Raw genomic sequence first — 21,195 nt, 5'->3', positions numbered from 1 at the left:
TTGAATAGAAAACTTAAAATCTTCAGCTTTAACAGATATAAATTACAAGTAGAATAAAACAGAGATTCAGAAGATGGCCTTCCGAAGCTGCCTCTTGAATCATCTGATGGGAACTGAAATATCCAGGGAAGGGTGAGTGGTCGAAAGTGTGTTGAAAAAGGTAGGGGGTCTGTAAGAGAGTGATCTCTGGTAGAGCGAGGGAGAGAGAGACGGAATTTATGTTGAAGAAATTTAAGGTTGGAGGGACAGGCTTTGGAGTAGATAACGGAGCAGTAGTCGAGGATTGGGAGAACTCTTCGGTGATGCGCGGTTTGAATAAAAAAAACAGCAATGATGAACAGTAGGCCGGCCCTTATTTTTCGGAATTGCGAAAAGTTATGTTTTCCTAGTCTCAAAATGATCGAAATGAGGTATTTATTCACATGTTAAAATTTGGTTACTTTAAAATAACGGCAACCTGTGCCCCAAGGGCCCTAAGTACTGAGGACCCTTAATTGAGTTTAGTAAGTGGTGCGGGCCGTACTTCAGCGGCGCTGCGGTGTGGGGTGGCGCCGTGGGGGGTGGATTGCATTACGACGGACGATATCTCCTAAACGCTTAGAGACAGGTCAAAGCAAACAGAAAATCGGCACCGAAGGTCTTTACTTTCACGCTTTACATAGAAATAGCACTTTTTTGCTCCAAAAAACTCAATTAAGGGTCCTCAGTACTTAGGGCCCTTGGGGACGGGTTGCCGTTATTTTAAAGTAACGAAATTTTAACACGTGAATGTAAATCTCATTTTGCGGCTTGGAAAACATAACTTTTCGCAATTCTGAAAAATAAGGGCCGGCCTAATGTACAGCAGATGATAGAACGAATTATCACGACCCTAATGCATTTGAAAATTTTCCCTGTATTCCATAGTCTACAAAAACCACGAATAATTTTTCCATTAGTTCAACAAGTTTCCATTCTAATTTTCCACACGTTAAGTGTTCCCTCCGATGGATTTATGACTTATTTTTTCTATGCATACATAGGTTCCAGAAAGCAACCACTAGGGTGTTTGGCTTGGGGTGATTAATCATTAGTCTGAAACAAGGATTAGATTAGTCCAAATAATAATTAAAATAAATTATCCAATTGCATCTTAGCTTTTAGTTTCAATCGGCATTCCTTCGTTAGAAAGCAAACAACCAAGATATATAACCTCAATGGTTTAATATTTTAATTTGCAGTATCGGAATTTGAAATTTATTTTAACTGCGCAAATATTATGGGTTAGCTTAAGAGAGTGTCACTGCAAACCATTTTTAGCAAATTGAAATTTTAGAATCTCACTTTAACTTTATAACTCATCACCACGACTAGTTAATGTAACCTATATCCAAAGGTAATATGGTAGTAGTGATAATAGGGTTTTTTCCGTCATCAAAGAAAACGAAAGGCATTGATTGCGATTCGTTACCCACCATTAGTGTACTCATAATATACAAATTATTTGGTTTTAGAAATACCGGTTTAGACGAATGGCAATGGTCAATTTTTATCCTCATTTGAAAAGGTCAGATTGGCGCCCATGCGATTCCACTCCACATGACGTCACAGGGACCTAGTGTCTAAACGAGTAGACAGGAGTTATACATCGTCAGAGATTATCAATGCATGCATGAGGTACAGAGCTCAGGGAAACATTCTTAATGATCACTTATTAAAGCTGGCTAAGGTCGGAAAGCTTTCTTCGTTTAGTAAGGTATTAATAATCCTTATTTAAGCCAGGTGCTACCAGCTAGCAGGGTACTCGGCTACCTGCTAGCAGCCTGCGTCATATCATCGCTCAAAGCCTCGCCCCAAGGTCACTTCACTTGCAGCAACGTGCATCAGAACGACGTCACTCGGAGTTTTCCCGGCATTCATACTTAGCCGTCGCGTTTTCGCGCGCTTGAAATTTTTCACTTTTCATTTAATCGCGAAAAATAGATATCGTCATTTAAAAATCTAAAAGCGTGAAATATGGACTCCAGGAGTAAAAATATTTCGATTTAGGCAATAAAAAAATAATAGGAAATACCCTATCGTCGTAAATATACCGTCCAAATTTTAAAGCACGATTCGGCGTTATAAATTTTCATGCTATCAAGCTGAAAATTAAGGGTTCCATGTCTTTTTAATGTAAATGAAGCTGAATTTGTCAGCACTTTCTACTTCCAAATATGTTTTTCAGGCCATCATTACCCTATAGGCAGCCTACATCGTGGTGATGTATATTTTTATTAATAAAAGAAGACATAAATATTCCATCAGCTGAAGTGTACTAGGTACCACTTACCAATTAGTATCGCACCAGTAACTGAAGGATTGAAAGACTAATACGTCTACATTGAAAACTAAAATCTACCATTGGTTTGTCATCCTATCCACGCCTGACAAATATGAAACTCGTTAAGTTGTATATGAAAATCTATGTTTATAAATAATATGATGAAAAAATAGGTGGTGAAAATACGAAAATAATTGAAAAGTTACTTCGGTAGAAAACATGAAGAAGTCGTGCCAGCAGATTCTGTATCAAAAGCAAACGCTGGCTGATATCAGGAAATTCCTACTTCTCTACTTGGTTACTTTCCAGGGAGCAATTTATTTATGATATTCCGTCCCTCGGATGGTACTTTAAGCCTTGATACCTACCGTGCCTTTCGTATGAATGACGAAGCCGGGTTTCCCTCCACACTCCCTTCTCTCCTTTCCTCTAAGAAATGCAAATTCACTATACTCTCTCAGTCGACTTCTGCAAATGCAATACAGTCAGACTGCCGACTCGAAAACGTCACCTTTGAATATGATAACGACGTTGGAGACTCCGATTTGAGAAGATTCCATCATTCCGTCGATGTTCTGCTTATCTCCATCGTGTGTTAATCCCTTATCTTCTTTGTATCCTCCTCCTCCCTCTCATCCCTTCATAATCTTTCTTGGATATGTCGATTCTGTCGCCTCCTCCTGGTTGAATCTTTAGTACGTGACCACCTTCGACTGTGTCCAACCGCAAGTGCAATCATACCGAAATGCATCCTATGCATAACATCATTGTTAATTTGAGTCATATGAGTATAACGGCTTATCCCTTAGGATGCGGGAGTTAACGATTTTAGCTGCCTGCCGGATCAGCAAAGACCCCCTGTGCAGAAGCCACTGAAAATAAGGGAGAAATACAACACTTTTGAGGTTAAAAGAAGTTGTTTTAGTGAGTGCCATCCAAAAGTACAGTTTATAAATATGGCTTCTTATGCTTTATAGGTTTTTCACGATAGGAACGCCGTGGCTCAAATTCGAATGATATATGCGAAATGCGATGGTGGTTGGCGTAACATGGTGAAACTTTTTCATGATGCACAAAGGTTAAGAAAATACTTAGCTGTTTCACAAAATAAAATATATTGCGACCGGTTTCGACAACAATTTTTTCCGTTTTTCCGACCGTTTTCAATTCAAGACACCACTTCTCTCACAAACTATCAGCAATACATTGTATGCTTCACAGATTATGATTGATTCCATTGTCGAATTACAACAGGATGAAGGATCTAAACACAAACTAATTGCATCCAATAATGGGTACTCCGAAGTTCCCCCCTTCCTCCACCTCCACTCTACCACCCCTCTAACGCCTTCAAGGGTATAAATTCTGTGTACTGATACTTGTAATTGCCAGATGATGATACGCTGTATCGAAACCGGTCGCAATATATTTTATTTTGTGAAACAGCTAAGTATTTTCTTAACCTTTGTGCATTCGAATGATATTATCATTTAACGCGTTGCCAAGAGGTCGAGACGATAAAGATTTGGAGTTCAGTAAACGTATGCGTCAGAAATAAACACTTTTTATAAATATATAAAAATAATAAATATTTCAGGGAATAAACTCACGATTTAAAATCAATATTCCTGTAATAATTCACATCTAAATGACATCCACTGTCGGCAGGGACGCCGACTTACAAAAATTATTGGGGGGGCCCAAACCGGGGATCTTGCCCCGGGAAATTTTATAATTAGTGAGTATTAAGTTTTTTAAGCATTTTAGAAGAGTCATATGATCAACATCAGAACCCTGATAAATCGAATCTCGATATCTGGACACTCAGGGGAAAATCGACAAGCCTAACACATTTTCTCCTTACACCCATAACGGATTTTTGAGGGGGATCAGGCACCCTCAAGCCCCATGGAGTCGGCGCCTATGACTGTCTGCACAGCACACATTTTCATCTAGAGCTACAGAAGTCGCTTAAAAAGGTATTTGGCAGAGGGTGTGAGGACACCAGCCGCTAAGCAAATAGAGTCCATGTCGCCGACTCATGGCCCAATAAAGCGGCGCTCTGTCCCAAATAAGCGGAGAACCCTCTCGGATATTCCTATCTATTGGGTTCTGTTCTTCAAGATCTGCCCCAATCAAGCGGCTGCCCCAAGTAACCGGTGGACCCATTAAACGGAATCTACAGTACTGTCCACAGCATAAGCATACGGATAGTTGCACGACTTCCGCAAGAAATGTACCGCCGTGCATTTGCTAAGACTAATTTGGAGTCCCCACTCTTGGCTGCACATATAAACGTTTTTTTAAATCCAAAGATAGTTTTTTAAAGTCATATTTTGATCATTGATTTTGCGATGTATGACGACATTCTCAAAGAAGCGTATTTTTCTGCTAATTCAGGACCAGAGAAATGTGCCGTAGACATCATTTGGAGTTAAAAAAACTATTAATATTCTTCGTTGACATTCCATCAGCTAGTTCCATTCCGTTCGAGAAATTTACCACACATTTTAGTTCATAGGCGGAACGTACTTTTTCTTAAATATTCATTCAAAAATTTCAGATGCGACTCGGCAGGGTTGAATATTATGCGATAACGTCAAAGTTTATTCAGTTTATAACATTCTACGTAGTGAAATCAACACACACACACATTTGCACTAGCAAATTCCTTATAATATTTTTTCTTTGTTTTTAAAATAAAGTAAATACTTTCTTAATTTAACATTTTATTCGCATGTCCACTTTCACTATACATGGTGAAAAGACGCATCCGCACTTGTGCGTAGATAAATCGAGAGGAGAACTCAAATTGAGCTCATTTTCATAATCTACATTTTCACGAAATTCGGCAGTTTTCGGAGCAATTTTTGGGACCAGTTTTCACTAAAATCACTCCCTTTTGGTGCGTATTACAATCGGTATGAAGACTTCCGTTTGCGAGAGAAGTAAATGTTTATAAAATGGTCTGTATAATGTTATGGAGGGCCAGAACATAGAGTAAACAGGACAAAATCGCATCCTTTATTCTTATTTTTCCGCGATGATCCACCACCTTAGAAGAAATTCCGATACACTATCCCAAAGGTGTTAACAATCGCCCCCTGAAAACATTTTTCATTGATGGTCCTTAAAAAATATTTTATGAAAACGTCCGTTAGAAATTTTCAAATCTACGTCATTTCTCCTTTTCTCTTCCTTGAAAGCAATTGGAAAGCTGTTCCATTAAAAAAGCTTTCAAATGCCGCAAACCGCGTTAAAAAAAAGCTTTCTTGGAGCATGTATACTGCGTTCATATTGTAACCCACCTTTCCGTCGTCCGTCCGGGTTCACTTTCTGAGGGGTGGGGGAGGATGGTTTGGAGGGATTGCTCAAGGTGAGCGAGCCGGGGTCCGATGGCTAGGGGAAATGGAGGGATGGGAAAAGAAAGGGAAAGATAATTTGGGGTAGGTTCACTTGCTGAATGGAGGCTGGCGCGTACGAAATAATGAAAGCTTACGTAACCGTTTACAATTCCAACACGTTTAATGAGCACTTCAATTAGAAAATGTTTCACAAAATACATAAATGAATTAATCTCTTGAATAACACAAACTAAATTACTGCTACTGGCCAGTTATGAACCTAATAACATTAATTAACAAATGACAGAAAATAAAATAAACCTTGATTACAATTGTTGGCGTGAAATATTATAAAAATGCTTGAAAAACGACAAACGCCAATTTCAAATAAATTCTTATTGTCCTACAAACTACCATTAGTCATTCACACACACACACGGGGACACGGGGGAACTAAAAAAAATATTTAAAAAAATGTATGGGAAAGTATCACTGTTCTTCTTCTCTTGAACGGAAGAAAGAGGGGAATGGGGAGTGGGACTCTTCTGATTTTGTTGAAAATTTGGGGATATTGGTGGCTAGAGTACTTATCACTCGCTGATTTGTTGGTGGAGAAGATTTCCTCGGCTGGATCGATGCTGCGACAAGTATTGCTGTAGGATGAGAGAACTCCTGTGTTGGCGCCGTGGATTGACGTCTTCTGCTGCGCGTGCTCGGAAGATACCGTCTTATCTCCTCTTTCCAAAGTCACCGCCGTTTAATACTCGCGTCTTTTTCCACGCTGGGCTGCCTCTCTCTCTTTCTCTCCCCTTACAGAATGGGATGGTCGGTTGTGCAGAGCCTCCGGCCGATATCTTCAGTAGAATGACTCTTGCATGTTGTCCGCAATTCGCTTATATAGCCACTTTCTGGGAGTGGGATGGGTGAGCGGAAAAAACCCCGGGCATCGGGTTTTCTCGGCTATTCTTCCGTAGGGGAGGAGGGGTGGTTTCTGTGGAGGGTGGGGGTTGGAGGATTTCAAAATCTCCGTGCGCAGGTGTTCCGGCTTCACAGTGGGATGGGGAGAAACCTGCTACGCATCACGTACAGACCGGAACTTTCCACTTCGTAGACGGGAGAATTTTGGGAGGGATTGAGGGGGACGGGAAAATACAAAATCTGGTCATTCATTCGTCACTTTACATTCACACACACATTCACACAAAATTACATAATCATTTACATAACATAAAAAAACACTTTACAATATTTATTAGACCCTTCATAATTTACGCAAGCCTTCCCTACCTCGTAAATGCCTCTTTACTTCACCATGTACCTAGCCAAACGGCAACGGCTACAATATGTAAGCACAAAACCCTGTCTCCGTGGCCTTAACTCGCGCGGATGATAGGCGGGGCAAAGGGGCGGCGGAGGGGCAAAGCGGATGTCTCCTCCGTGTGGTTACTCACTCTCTGCGTGAGCTTCCACTGACGACAATGGAATCGCATTCGCGCGCCCACTGCGGAGCGCAGACCGGCCACGTCCATGCGAAAAAGGCATTATCTTTCGTTAACGAAATATGTAACACGAAAAATTCGCATCTCGGTGTAAAATAGAGATTTCTGAAGAATATTGAGTAAAAATCTTGGAAAAAAAAGTCAGCGACGAAGGAAATGAGAGCGATTTTTCGATCGTCTTTTAAAAATTTGGGTCATGTTTGGACCACTGTTTCTCAGTAACGGGTCGAATTGATGTAAAATGGCTTATGAATATATAGTTGGTAATCATTTAAAAGTATTTACGCTAACTTTTAAGTCTACATCTCAAAAAACGTCATTTTGAATTTTGTCCAGCTGTTTTCGTTTTCAGCCCATTGTGCAGTGGAACGAAAATAAATCGTTTGTCGTAAGGGAAAGCACTACTTATACAAACTGCATATTCATAAGTAGGAAGTAACGAGTAATTAAAGCTGCTCTTTCTCATCAGAGAACGGTAAAATGAATAATCGTATATATCAAATATTATAATAAAAAGGAATAATAGCTTATTATAATAAATTAAAAATTCCCGACGAAAAACTAAAAGCATACTTAATTCTTAACCTGTAGCCTTATAAATCAATCATAGACGTAAAAAATGTCAAATAGTTTGAAAATAAGAATTCAATAAGTTTCCGCAGGATATTTACGCAAGAGTACTCCTAGCGCCGAAACCTTTCCCTCCGCTAGATCCGAGCGTCATCTATACACGACGGCGAACAAATCATAAACAATGTAAACAATTTTGTGCATAACGACTTATTTACATTAGTTTTGTTAAAATGTAACAGCCTTAATCACGGCGAAGTTAAAATTCTTTTCCTTCGGGCTGAAAGTGCAATGGGTTCACTATAGAGAACAATATGGGAAAGAGAATTACACTTGGCACATGTTTGAGATGACATTATTTCTTTGAGATTATTCCTATATCCTCTGAGATAATCGTCGTACTTGTTATCGAAAAACTCAACCCCAGTGATAACTTACACGACTCATGGAACACATTTCTTACTCTCCTTCTAAGTCTATCTATCATATATCGTCTTTTTAATGCCTTTTATTCTAATATTGTTATGTCCGAGATTTATGTGTATTTATGATTCATTTACGCGAGCTTCATACATTCCTGGCACGCATTAACATTTTTTAAAGATGGAACATTTTAGCATTTACATTCAATAAATTTCAAACATAAATGTCTTTCTTGTCATTGGATGCAGTTGCGCAGCGAGGAGGGAGGGGTTTGGGGGATAAAATCACCCCCTGAGCTCAGAGAAATTTTTTAGTTTTGTAACATTACGTCGTAAATCTCTTTGATTTTTCACGTAAGTCCAGACAAGGGAAATACTCCAACCGTCGGTCACATGCTGGATCAGGGAAAAACTCCAAAAACAAGAAAAACAGCTCACAAGAAAAGGTACCCAAAAATAATTTACGAGTTATTACCGTTCGATATCTATTCAAAAGTAGAGTATTCAAAAAATCAGAAGTATTACAGAAAACAATGATAGTAAATTCATGATCCCAAAGGAAACATTACCAGCTAAATACCAGCAAAAAATTGCTCTAAAAATCTCATGCCTCACAAGACATGTGACTCCCAGCAGGTCACGACCAGAAAGAGAGCTCCCCATTTCAGGACAAACAGTATTTTGAGGGGAGGGATTCTTCCAGGGAGTGGAGGGGTAGGTAGGTGAATTCAACTACGGCGCCACTCTGCATAGGACGGCCGCTCCACAAAAAATCAGCCTTCCCCTGGTTTTGAGACAACAGCACTGCACCCAGAATTTTCCCCTCAACTTCTGGGTTGGAGACATCAGAGGAAACAGAGGGATAGTTCATTGGAACACATGGAGGGGAGGGAGATACTGGGGTGAGGTGTTGGAGGGAGACAGAGTTGTGATAGGACAATGGTAATACTTCTCACTCCAAATCCAATACTAAGGCCTTAGCACCGATTTCCCCTTGCTTGCCAAGGAGAAGTATTTCTCCGCAGTCGTCCTATATAAGTCTTGCATTGCAGGTAGGTTGGTTCGGGGTTGGTTCGGGGTTGTTTCGGGGCTGTTTCAGAGGCTGATTCCAGAGGCAGGATTTCCAGAGACAGGATTTTCCAGAGACAGGATTTTCCAGAGACAGGATTTTGCGAGACAGGGCACTTTGCTACAGGGCCCCTTTGCGCGAAAAATCCTTTGCGCGAAAAAACCTTAGCGCGAAAAAGTTCTTGGCGGGAGAAGTTCTGCGGATAAGTTCGGAGGAAGTTCGAGGAAATTCGAGGAATTTCTGGGGGGGGGTACCAGAAATTTTTGGGGGGGGGGACACTAAAAAAATGCCACATCCTCTGTGGGAAAATGACCACAAAAATTGCTTGAACTTGTTGACCAAGACACGTCCACCAAGAACTGATTAATGCCTATAAAACTTATCGAGGCATCACAGGTCCACTGGTTTTTACTGGATGAACCCCCACTGTTTAACCCCCATGAATTTCACAAAAACCATTATTCAGTGGTTAGAATTGAACTGAATATAAAAAGTTTATTGATTGAGACAATAGTTTTCAAGAAATATCACTCAAAAATAGTTTTGACAAGAACATACATTTTATCACTCTAAATAATAACTTCAAGAGTGATGTTTGGAATTCAACAGAATTCTTAAGTGAGTAACATGGCATAATTACAAGAGTGAGACAAGAAATATTGCTGAATGATATAGAGTAAATTATTTAGTATTACATAGCAAGAAAATAAAATTAATAATCAATATCTCATAATGTGATGCTTGTTTCGGTGAACAGTGAATTAAAATTACAAATAATTACCATCAGCGACAAGAAGGAACTGGGAGGATTATTATTGGTATAACACCAGGATAACTTTACCAAACTCAAATGTTCCTTCTCTCATCAGAGATATTTTGTGGTTTTTAAAACCAAGTAAAGCAATACAATAACCAACCACTTAGTAAATGGACAAGATTGGGTTGGTGAAGCAGTTGGGTTCATGGGAACCCTGGGTTGTCCCATTAGTTGGGTTCAACCACCTTATCAAAAAACAACGATTGACAAAAATGGGTTTTAACTTCTACCCATATGGATATAGCAACCCAAGAGAAACTTAGGGTCGACCAATAAAAAATATACCCCAATTTATATAAACATTAAGTACAAGGTTATTCAAATATACGGTTATTCACTAAATAATTATTGGTTATCAAAATAGCAGCAAAAATTTTCAGCATAATATGTGTCTCACTCAATTGATATACGTAGGCATTATTAATTCTCCCTTTAAACCCTCCATGTTTGCAAATATTATCAGTCCATAATTAATTATCAAAAAGAATCCTCCAAACTTCAACAAGATTTACATAAATAACAATAGATTGCACTAATTTCCTCGATTTTCCAATAATTATTAACAAATTTACAAGGCATATGGTATTCATGTCAGATATTGATCAAGTATTGACTAAATGTAATCAAGATGTGTATATATATCTCTCAGTATTAATTAAACAAGTCAAAAAAGAATCATAGGCGATGCTAACAAAATGAGAACTGCATATTGCATCAACAAAAAAAAATCACTCTTAAATTTCACTCTTCAATTAACAATAGAAATAGCTTGAAGAGCTACGTGCTGTTTGCGACAGTATGAAAGTTCATACTTGTCGGGCGATGAAGGTCGCAACTCAACGCCAAAAGCCACACTAAAACACAGTAGGCAGTCTTAAGATCAGCTGATCAATTCAATCACTCAGGCATCGATAGAATATCGAACACAGCAAAATCACGACACTTATCACTGTCAAGAATCACTAATTGTGAGAATGTCCATAAAGTCTTGGTGGAGGAAAGGTGACACAAAACACAATTGAATCTTAATAACTGGGGCCACCTCCACAGCTTATCTGGAAACGAGCCATCTCGGGGATTTCCCCCCAAGTTATTCTCCCGTCCTCTCCCTCCAAGCACCCATAATTCCTCCACCTTACCCCATCTCACAATCACAGTAGACCAACACTAAATTACATGAGTGAATTAAGCAGATGAGAATAAGCAAGTACAATACAATATTTCAGAACAATTTCAATTACAAGCATAGAAATAGACTTATTATTCATTATTCAAAACAATTTTATTAGGAATCAAGAGAAATTCAACACCGAAATCAAGCATCAAATAGTATTTGAGAAAGCAAACATTAGCATTCATTGAGAAAAAAGAATAAAAAAAATCAATGATATTTCTCTCCTTTTAATTACTGGAATTAGCAATGCCACCATGATATGCCTTTAAATGAGAAACATGACAGACTTTCTCTTTCCCAGGAGAAACTTCCAGAATAACTGTTACAGGAGAGAGATACTTTTTAAGGACAAAAGGTCCGTTCCACAGAGGTTCCAGTTTTGCCATTTTCTGTTCACCTTTAGAACTGACAGGATGGTTCTTGCAGAGAACAAGATCTCCCACACAGAAAGTGATTTGGGAGTGAGATTTATTATAGGATTCTTTATACCTGTTTCTGGCCTTTTTTAAATTAGCAATAACATGATTCAGGCAGGCTTGTCTGTCATTATCGCTGAGATCATTCTCGAATAAAGATTTTGGAATGTCCCACTGATTAATTAAAGGATGCTTAAGTTCTCTGCCGAAAATTATTTTGGCAGGAGAATAACCACTGCTCTCATGAGAGGCAGTGTTCAAGGCAAAATTTAAGTCAGCAAGCATAGAGTCCCACATATGGTGAGCATTATTGCACAAAATAGCAAGTGCAGATTTTAGATTTCTATGCAATCTCTCTACCTGATTAGAACAGGAATAGTATGGAGAAACAAAAATTTGCTTAACCCCCAGTTGCAAACACATCTCCTTTACAGCATGAGATTTAAAAACTTGTGCATTATCAGAAACCAAATATTTTGGAAAACCGAATTTTGGGAACACTCTTTGAGTGAGTATTGAAACAACCGAACCAGCCGTAGCCTTACGAACTGGCTCAAGAAAACAGAATTTAGAAAAACCATCAATAAGAGAAAGTACATATTGGTGTCCACCTTTAGTCAAAGGTAAAGGTCCCACAAAATCAATATAAAGTCTTTCCCAAACTTCAGAAGGATTGTGCGACGATAGCATGCCAGGAGGTGGAGCATTTCTGGGTTTACAAGTTTGACACAGATGGCATTTTCTGACCATGTCATAAACCTCTCTCTTCATGTCCTTCCACCAAAAGTGTCTGCTAATCTTATCATAAGTTTTAGCCATGCCCAAGTGAGCCGACAGACTAGAGCAGTGAAAATATTGAAAAATCATAGGCCTCAAGACCGTAGGCAAAACAGCTCTTCCTCGCTTAATTTTAGAATTCCCATAACATAATAGCTGTCCCTTCAGAAAATAGTTTTTGTCGTTCAAGGAATTATTATTAATCTGATTGAAAATATCCTTTAGAACGAGATCAGTTTCTTGGTGTTTTCGAATGTCGACAAATGACAAAGTCAATTTATGTAACACACAAGAATAAGGAACAGCTGACTCCTTATGAGTGTTAGGTTCCACATCTGATTGACTATTAGTAGATGAGGATGGCTGAATGCGAGAAAGACAATCTGCGACAGAATTAGATGATCCTCGAACATGATGCACAGTGAATTTATAAGAGGATAATTTAAGCACCATCCTGCCTAATTTGCCCAACTGCTTAGGATGAGAGAAAAGCCATGTCAAGGCACCATTATCAGTGTACAAGTGAAATGGTTTTACTTGTAAGTAAACACTGAATTTTTGAATTCCAAAATGAATTGCGTGACACTCCAATTCATAAGAAGAAAATTTACGTTCATGTTCCAAGAGTGCCTTACTAGCAAAAGCCACAGGGACAAAATCACCATTTACTTTGTGATTCAGAACGGCACCAACCGCCAAATTACTGGCATCGACAAATAAATGAAATTCCTCGTCAAATCGAGGGAAAGATAATACTGGTGGATTGGTGAGAGCTTTCTTCAACTGGCAGAAAGCCTCATTTTCAACGGCTGTCCATTGAAAAGGAACATTTTTACGTTTCAAGCGATTCAGTGGCATAGAAATTTCAGAATATCTTGGAATTAACTTGCAGTAAAACCCACAAAGTCCAATGAATCTGGCCACTTCCTTCACATTTCTGGGAACTGGGAATTGTTCAATTGGTCTCACTCTCTCAGGATCAACTTGCAAGGTTCCATTTGTGATGAGATGGCCCAGAAAAGTGAGTGATTCCACACCAAGCTTAACCTTGTCCTCGCACACCGTCAAACCGGCACTGCGTAGTTTGTTGAGGACAGCATTAACATGAGATACATGGTCTTCAGCAGACTTGGAATAGATACACAAGTCATCAATATATGGATAGACACATGAATATTTCAAATCGCCCAATACTTCATTAATGAGACGAGTGAATATTTGAGGAGAATTTACAAAACCAAATGGCAATCTATTATACTGGTACACTCCGAACGGCGTCACAAAAGCGGTTAATTTCTTAGAATTCTCAGATAATGGTATTTGATGAAAGGCAGAATTGAGATCAAGAACAGTGAAATATTTAGCATCAGCAAGATATTGGAATGCATGTTCAACAGAAGGTGTTGGATAACCGTCTGATTTAACAACTTTGTTCAACTTACGGTAATCAACCACTAATCTTTCAGATCCATCCTTTTTAGGCACTAGAAAAGCTGGCGAACACCAGTTTGAATTGGAAACCTCAATCACTTTCTTATCAAGTAAAGATTGGATGTGCTTCTTCATTAAATTAGCCTTTGGAGGTTACAACGAATAAGGATGGGATCGAATCGGAGTTGAATCTAGCAGTTCAATTTCGTATGTCATAACAGATGTGACCCCCAATTCTTGAGAAATCACATCAGGAAACTTTGACTATAAACCCTTCAACTTATCACACAACGTAATTTCAGTGGACGACAGAACATGTGATTCGGACGAGTTACTAACTGGCGCCGATTTAAACGCTTCGCAATTGTCCGTAAAAGAAAAGAGGGAATTCGGGGCATTTTCAAAACTGACGTTCGTCGGACGAATGATCATCTTTGAATTACAAATGAAATCCACACCCAGTAACACGGGAAACGGGATTTTTGCTAGATAAAACACGTGGTTCCAAGAAAACTTGCCTATTTGAACCTTGAGTGAGACAGAGGAATTAATATGAAAAGGCTGCCCCGACACCGTGATTAAATCGACGTCAACATTCTTACGAATAACCTTTCTCCGGCAACATTTCAGAGAAGCAAAGAAATCTTCATCACACAGTGAAACTGAACACCCAGTGTCAATTAAAGCCTGGCATGGCATAGAATGAAGATTAATAGATAATATTGGCAATCGAGTCGAACACTTGTCACGGACACTCATCAAACTCACGGCAGGCTGAGTAAATCGTCGTCTTTTGCGACACTCGTTCACTTTGTGGCCAGGTTTATGACAGTAAGAACAATTAATAGGAAAAGAAACTTCCCTAGACGCACTGGAAGAGGCAGGAGAAGACGTATTCCTAGAGATACGATGGAAAGTGTTGGAATATTCAGCACAGTCCATTAAATGTTTAGAAGCCTGCGTGATAACAGAGTCCAATTCTTCAAATGTGTTGGGCTGATTTGAGAACATAATTGCAGATTTTGTTAAAGGATTTAACCCTTGAATAATGAGTCGCACAATAGAAGACTCGGAATACTGCAAACCCAGCACCTGAGTGGCATTACGCACAGAACACACGAAATCGTGCGGCGTTTCACGTGGAAATTGAAATCTCTTAACTTTCGTAGTGATCAAGCGATCAAACTGTCTGTCACTAACAATTCTAGCCCAAACTTTTTCTGTGATTTGAGGCCATGCGAGATTCAAGTTTAACATAGACAACCAAAAATGACGAGAGCTGGGCGGAAGTTTAGATACTACAAGGTACAATAACGTTGACAGAGGAACCAAAGACAAAGAAACAATTTCATTAACTTTTAACATGAAATTAAACCAATTCTCACTGTTTGACACTTCAAATAACGGAAAATCACTGAGTAATTGTTTGACAATTACTAACCCTTCAGAAACTGGCAATGTCTGAGAAGCAGACATTTCGTGAGAGACGTGAACTTCACCACTTTCCTCGTGCGTTGGGCGAGGTGGAACCACTTCTGAAGAAGATTCCCGTTCATTAATAGAAACTTCACTTCCTACGGACACATTAGCCGTACCCCTAGCCTTACGATCCTCGCCCGTGGTTAAATAAGTTCTATTGTACGGGTTGTCAGTACCTCCAGGCATTTTGAAAAGTGAAGTGACGACAACGAGAAAAAAAAGAGAGAAAAAGCGATAAATAAAACTATCTCTCTTTATTGGAAGAATCCAATAAAACAAAGGGTGCGAGAATAACTAGCTGCTATCCAAACTATCAAGAACATTACCAAAAAAAAATGTCAAATGGCATAAGACCACGAGGAAAAGTCGGCAACACTAGTCACGTAATCCCACACGAACCAAAAAGCACTTAATGGAACATAAAATAACTCACTTTTAAGAGGAGAAACAACCAGAAACTGCAAAAAGTGGAGAAATAGTGGAGAATTGTCACCATTGTCCAGCACTCGGAGACCTCGACGAGAGGACAGGAAATCGAACCACGCTCTGCTACCAATGTGTAACATTACGTCGTAAATCTCTTTGATTTTTCACGTAAGTCCAGACAAGGGAAATACTCCAACCGTCGGTCACATGCTGGATCAGGGAAAAACTCCAAAAACAAGAAAAACAGCTCACAAGAAAAGGTACCCAAAAATAATTTACGAGTTATTACCGTTCGATATCTATTCAAAAGTAGAGTATTCAAAAAATCAGAAGTATTACAGAAAACAATGATAGTAAATTCATGATCCCAAAGGAAACATTACCAGCTAAATACCAGCAAAAAATTGCTCTAAAAATCTCATGCCTCACAAGACATGTGACTCCCAGAAGGTCACGACCAGAAAGAGAGCTCCCCATTTCAGGACAAACAGTATTTTGAGGGGAGGGATTCTTCCAGGGAGTGGAGGGGTAGGCAGGCGAATTCAACTACGGCGCCACTCTGCATAGGACGGCCGCTCCACAAAAAATCAGCCTTCCCCTGGTTTTGAGACAACAGCACTGCACCCAGAATTTTGCCCTCAACTTCTGGGTTGGAGACATCAGAGGAAACAGAGGGATAGTTCATTGGAACACATGGAGGGGAGGGAGATACTGGGGTGAGGTGTTGGAGGGAGACAGAGTTGTGATAGGACAATGGTAATACTTCTCACTCCAAATCCAATACTAAGGCCTAAAAACATGCCACAGTTTAATGCATATTATATTATAATATGTAAGGATATTTTAAGAATATTGTAAAGATTATCGCTTATCCTGGTGGGTATTCCATACAACCACACACCCCTTAGTATTAGTTGCACCTAAACCCCCCTAGACTTAATTTCTAGCTGCGCCCCTGATTGGATGGAGCGAAACATGATTGCTAAGAGCTCACTACAACTGCGCAAATACTTAATTCTAATGTTATACATTTAATTACATTTTACAGTATTGTACTGAGAATTAAAACGTACACAGGAAGAGTTGTCTCAACAAAATCAATTTAGAAAATTCGCAAATGCGAATTTATGATTTCATTTAGTTATACTAGAAAATTATAAACTCAATGACCTTCTGCGTAATCGCATAATATTTGACCCTGCCTAGTCACCTTCGAATATTAGAGAGGAATATTTAAAAAAATTTACTACGCCAACATGCAAAAATCTGTGGTATACACGTCGAACGGAACATACATATAAGTGGCTCGAATATTAAGTAAGAGTATTCATAGTTTTAATTAAAATTTCTGTCAATTGCACATGAGTCTGAGTTCTTAGTCCTTGAGGAAAAGGCCATTAATTATTCGCAAAGATTACTTTGCGCGGGATCAACGATGGACCAACGTTCATAGGAAAAATTACTATGGCAGTTTGTTTAAGCATCGAAAAAATTAGCATGAAAGCTGTTTTAAGAAAGAGGAAAATTGCCGTACGATTCGGTCGATTTGAAATCCACCGAAAAGTATCGAGTGCGTAGGGTCGTAAGTATTTGCTCCTTTAGACGATCATCGATGATTTTATGCCAACCGTGAATGATGGAAGATTTCTTATACTACGCCGTAAAAAGAGCATAAAAAAGACCTGACCGTAATCCTTATCTATATTGTATTTGAAACGCTGATGAGATTTTCTTATCTATGTAGTTTTTGGTTGGTATGAAGTCATCCAGGAAGTTATTTTCTAGCCCATCTTCCAAATTCTCATCGCACTGCGAGTATATCACCTCTCGTGGCTAAACTCAGCGTCCAAAGATAAATGAAGAAGCACTGAGGTCGTGATTCGGATATCTCTCCATTCCTGATATCTTATCTCCCCACCACATTCACTCTGCCTTCACCTGTCTTTTGTCTCTTAACAAGTTCGCTGCCGATTCGGTCATAATGACCGAAACACGTACTTCATCTTCTTCGCACCGTTTCGGTCATTACGATTGAAGAGTGAGTCACTTTCTTTTAGCCTCTCGTAGTACGGGGTTGATCATGGCTGCTTCAGTATATGATTTGACCGACACGGCGCACATAGGCGAATGCACACGAAACTCAAATGGAAAGTATCCAATTATTGAAAGGAAAGGAAGAAGAGAAAAAGAACGTCGGCGCAATGGGTGAATTCGTTTAAAAATCAGCGGTAGGGAACGTGTTAAGATGAAATAATTCCCATTTTCTCTTTCGTTCAAAGGCCGCTCTCTAGGAATGATGGGAAAAATACCCTTTTCATGTGGAAGCATTAAACAACAGGTATAGCTACAGAAACAATAGCTATATGGGCAGAGATAAGTTCCAACGAATAAAAGTCTTCCCTCTGCAGCCATTTTCTTGCAAGCGAAAATCAAGAAAACCCAAAGGCTGCTGCCCACCTACCATGAGTCGATGACGTCACAAGGGTTCTCGTTTGTGGTCAACTTAACTCATTGCATGAAAGCCTTGATAATTTAGGACTACATTTCCATAGCACTGGCCCTGTACAATTTTTCGAACAAAAGATATGAAATGCTAAACTCCGAGAAATTCTAACCAAGTGAAATTGGCAAAGAAGAAGTCAGATCAATCTCTGCGAAAAGTGTAGTAAGAGTACTCTTTACGCTGAACTTTTATTACTATTGATCACAGAACTTAGAGCAATCTGTTTGGACCACTCTTATTTAAAATACGTTTACTCTTTTTCTGCCCCTTTGAAAATTTTCTTACTCTCTAAAATTTTTTTCTCCTTATAATTCATTGCCAGCCGTGGTAGGTTTACCATTGACAAGAAATATTACGTGGTTGCTGGATAGCAGGATATTTTTAAGTAATATTAAAAAAATACCTCAGTAGACATTTCCACGCACGGACTCGAATTACATACCTGTAATAGATTAGAATTTTTTTATATTATTCTATAAAATCTCTCCTTTAAGTCCGAAACAAGACCTTTCATGGATGAATATATATGACCGAGATCACGGATGTTAGGAAAAAAAGCTACGATTTATGCTGTTATGAGCAGATAACTCAAATTGCCAACGATTTTAAGCGTTGCAGGGGCGCAGCTAATAATTAAGGCTAGGGGTGGTTTAGGCATAACTAATACTTAGGGGAAAGGAGGTAAAGCATACCCGCCAGGATAAACAGGAGTTTAGGGGGCTCTCCTCCAAAACTTTTTATGAAAAGTGGTTCGAATTTGCGTGTTTTACGGCTTTCTGAGGGATGTTTGATTAACCCTAACACTATTCTATAAGTAATAGCGATCCGAGTAAGTAAAATGGATTAATATTAAAAATTTCTCTGAGCCTTGGGGGGAGGGGATGTATCCCCCATATCCCCCTCTCGCTGCACCAATGCGAAAAACGATCATAAAACTCCCCTGTATCCGTTTTTCCTTTTTCCACGTATTCGATGTAGATTATTCCATATGCATCCAAATCGTCGTTGCCATGACCTAACTGGCCCATTTTTCCATCTTCGCCTGCTAAGTAGCCCTTATCTTCAAAAAATCCCTTGTTTTACCTGTTCATTTGCCTACGTAGTATACTGATGAATCCATACTTCATCGAAGGTAATGTTTCAACGCGGAAAATCTCTAGGACTGCGAAGTAAGAGCGCCAAAACAACCTTTGAGTTGACCACGCGAACGAAGCGCTTCGCACTTCGAACGCGCGACATGTATTTATGAAATACATGAATGCTTTTAAGGGCAATGGAACACAAAATTTGTACATTCATATCAATTTTGAAAATGAGGTTGGTGACGTACATATAGATGCTGATATTGACGGAGCCTTTGAAATAAAGGAAGAGACATGTGGTGTAGTGCATCATGGCGGTCCTCTTTCTAAACAATTACGAAAAGGTATTAGTACTTTTCATTTAACTCATTTTCAAAAATCGGAGTTGTGTCCTGAGTAGAGGAAGAACTAAAATATTGCATTAATTATTTCTCCTAATTCTTTAATCGTAATGTGCGGAAAGAAATTAAAAAAGAAATGAGTTGACACCCTTCAATTAAAAAATTTCACCAGGTCTTTTAATGATTTAGTGTAAGAAAAATTACGTATTTCTCAAGTAGATATTCTATTGACCACAGTAGGCATATTTTGCGTCTGTCAATAAAATATATCAGAAAATTTCCGTTTTTTTGTGTGATTTAAGTTATCACTGACTTTCACAACAATATGTTGGTCGAAAGACGACGATAAGGCGTGGATTTAGTTAGGAAATCATTGAGCCAAAGCATATTTATATTTTTGAAAAAATACACTTTTCAAACACATCCTGTCTGGACAAAAAAGACAGATTTATAAATCATGGCCTATATTTGATGACTTGAATTTTAAATTTTTTACATTCGGAATACTTGCGCCTCATTTGTCAATTGATGAGCAAATGATACATCACTTCGCCGCAGTGCAAACATTTTTTTAAAAAACAAGCCGTTTAGATTTGGCTTTAAGCTTCGGTGATTATGTTTTTTAGACGACATCAGGATTCAACCAGGCGATGGTAAACGACTTTGATCGAAAGTAAGGCTAGGGAGCAAGTGTTATTCTGGAATTTCTCAAGGTTTTCCCTGAACCTACTAACAATCGCATGTTTTTCAATGACTTCGTTATATCGCGCATACTATTTATTGTTTTGGAAGAAAAAGGATTTTTGGCACTGGAATGCGGAATTGTCTAATAGAATATAGTAAATACGTCGACATAAAACCGAGAGAAACATGAAAATAAGCAATTTTTTTAATGAAGCAAATTTCTCAATTTTTTCCCTGATCCCACAAATCAGCATATGTTTTTCAATAACTTCCTTACATCTTAAAGAACTACATTTGTTTTGAAAGAAAAAGGATTTTTTACACTGCCTTCATACGTGAAAATAGATAGGGGGTGCCTGATATAATTTAGTGAAAAAATCGGTATAAAACCGAGGGAAACGTGAAAACTAGCATTTGATGAAGCTGTAGGTCAGTATTGTTTGATGGAATGATAACTCGAATGTCACTGTAGACAGCAATACACGTTCTGTGCTTACATTGGGCAAAAGGGAAACGTTTCAGCAGACAAAAATACTATTCCACTGCCTCGAGTTATTGGGGAGTGTAGTAAATAGATAAAAGGTCTGTACATAAATGATAATGCAAATTCAAAATACCACATTAAAATTCGTTGGGAAAGGAGGTCCTAGTTTATAAACTCATGATTGGTAGTAAATGCAATGTAGTTACAATAACTGCGGGTTGAGCTGGGTAATTATTACTTTTACTCTTAAAATGGATTCATATCATATGCATAACAAAATTGAAGAGTATAATAATACCTTTGATAGGCGATTAGATTAAAAAATTTAAGGATAAGGTGGGTTATGGAGCACAGCACTAAAAAGCATGGCAAATA

Source organism: Ischnura elegans (genome assembly GCF_921293095.1).
Source record: "Ischnura elegans chromosome 13 unlocalized genomic scaffold, ioIscEleg1.1 SUPER_13_unloc_4, whole genome shotgun sequence".
Classification (NCBI taxonomy): domain Eukaryota; kingdom Metazoa; phylum Arthropoda; class Insecta; order Odonata; family Coenagrionidae; genus Ischnura; species Ischnura elegans.
The sequence above is the reverse complement of the archived record's forward strand: the minus strand, read 5'-3'. Positions refer to the sequence as shown.